This window comes from Fukomys damarensis, unplaced genomic scaffold (assembly GCF_012274545.1).
Source record: "Fukomys damarensis isolate Sample0158 unplaced genomic scaffold, DMR_v1.0_HiC HiC_scaffold_3, whole genome shotgun sequence".
NCBI classification, from domain to species: Eukaryota; Metazoa; Chordata; class Mammalia; order Rodentia; family Bathyergidae; genus Fukomys; species Fukomys damarensis.
The window spans coordinates 29,333,332-29,335,993 of NW_022900915.1; positions in this window are offsets into that span (position 1 = coordinate 29,333,332).

Genomic DNA, 2,662 nt, shown 5'->3' on the forward strand with positions numbered 1-2,662 from the left:
GTTCCATTTTTTCATTGTCTCATATGTTATACACTTAAAGTAAATGAGAGATTTCAAAATTCATGTACTTAGTTGGTATTTGCCCTATAAATTTAAATTTATACATTTCATTTTATCCTGTTTAATGTCACATCACACCAGTATTATGATTGCTATATTCATAATATACTTATCTAGTGTTTTGAAATCATGGAAATTCAGTTTTATGCATTTTTCCAATTCATGCAGCTATCTTTCCAATACATCTTCTATTACATATTAAAATTGTCACATTTCAGCTTTCATTTTTTGAAGGCCGTATATTTCAGTTCCTTGTTTATTAATATGTGTTTATGTGTATATAATAATTGAACTTCTTGTAGGATATTGCTACACTTACATACACATCATAATTCTCTTTTTTAATCTCTTTCCCTTTTTGAAACTTCTATCTTCCCTTTCATATTATCTTTTATTTTGTTCTTTATTTATAATTTGAATTTTTCATGAAACATTAATTATACAATATTTAAGTTTGTGTGTCTCTTTTATTTCACTTAACATTACGGTCTCAAGGTGCATCAATTTTCCTGTAAATAACTCAAGTCTATCTTTCCTTGTGGCAAAAGAGTACTCCACTGTGTGTAAATACCACATAATTTTTACCTATTGACTTCTTGATGACCATATAAGCTGCTTCTAAGATTTAGTTATTATGAATCGTGCTGCTATAAACACGAGTATTCATGTATCACTGGGATAGGATGGTTTTAACACTTTCAGGGAGATATGTAAAGGGAGAACAGCTGAGTCAACTTAATTTTTTAAAAAATTTAATCATTTAAGCATCTTTATGTAAATCTGGATATTTCATATCATTAAGCCACTAGAAGTTATTTGAATATAAGGAAATAACAAAGTTATAATACCTTTGATACCTTGATAAACCCTTATAATTTTATTTCAATAGTTACAATATCATTCACCAATATTTATGAAACATTATGTTTGTAAGTGCCAATGTTCTTGGCCACTAAACAATGGAGGAAATCTTTACCAAAATTTTCTCCATGGAATTGTAGAAGTCAGAGTAATTTGCAGGTTTTTGATTTAATATATTACAAAAGAAAAAATAGTCCCTGTGAAGCATCATCACTTTACAAACATTACTTAATGGTATGAATGCATGTATAGAATCTCTACAAAAGTGAAGGACAAAAGTTAATGGAACAAAAGTGCAAGGACAATATTACATACCTTTTCATCTTTATGTAGATATTACTCACTCTCTAAAAACTCATTTTTCTGAGGCTATGGATTCAACCACAGGCTGATTGGACTTGAGCTAAAAGGAAGTTTAGGCAGCACATGGAGAAGGTGACTCAGCCTGTTTATCACTGTTCTGGTCTTATTTTTTTCTACTTTTAGATAAAAAGTGCTTCTGTTTTCCTAAAATTATATCTTGGATGGACACAATCCTAGCAAACTATAAGTTCTTGGATGAAAATTTTCTTATGTATAAAAAGATTATTTCCTCTTTTTTTCTCTTGTGTATAAAAAGATGATAGAAAATGTGATTATCTACCCAAGGTGGAAATAAATATCCACTATTGAGAATTATTTTGTAGAGAGGAAGAAATTAGTTTACTTTGTTTAATGTAAGATTTGACTAAAATATGAAAGCAAGGACTGTATTCTAACATTCTGACTCTGTTGTATTTATTTTAAAAATGTGAAGAATTAGGTAATTTTCCAATGTTGTTTATTAAATAACAGTGTATTGTCAATATTTAGGATTTGTAAAAATGAATCAGAATGAAGAATACTGAAAAATTAAAGTAAGTGTGGTGCTGAGGTGTTAAAAAAAGAATATGGATATTACACTCATTTTATATAATAAGGAAATCATGAAGTAGTAAATGAATAAAATAGGGTTAATACAAATACTTTTAAAAAACTAGAAAATTATTGAAACATGGTGATAGTCGCTAATGTTAAGGTTCTGTCAAATGAACAAAAATGATCATTTGAAACATGTAAATTACACATTATTAATAAAGCCTTTTAACATATATCCATTAGTAAGCTTATTTAAGCTTTTTTTTTTTTTTGTACGAGGGATCGAACTTGGATCCTTGCACTTGAGAGGCAGGCGGCAGAACCACTGAGATAAATCCCCAGCCCTAGTTAAACTCTTAAGGATGAAATGATATTTGTTAGAATTGGAAACTTAGAATTTTATAGAATCAAAATCATGAATTATTTTTTAAAAACATTAAACTTATGTTTTATAAATTCAAGCTTTGTTCCAGAATAGAAATTGTAAAAAATCAGCTATTCCCCCCGGTAACATCTTCAATTGTTCAATGGTTTATATTTTTCCTTTGTTTAAACTGGCAAATACGTTTTAGAGAATAGCTAATGAGATTTTCCTATCTGTCCAGCTGTGCTAGACACTGAAAGTACAGAAATGAATGAGACGCTTTAATCACGTAATGAGGAATGCTTAACCGTTGAGCTGTGAATTAATTACTACGGCATCAATGAAAACATGTGTTTGGTACTATGAATGCAAAAAAAAAAGCTAATGGATATACTTTAGATAACCACTCTTTAGTGAATATTTTTTCACCTTTCATAAATTTATATAATTATAGTTATTTCCTGTTATGCCAACTATATT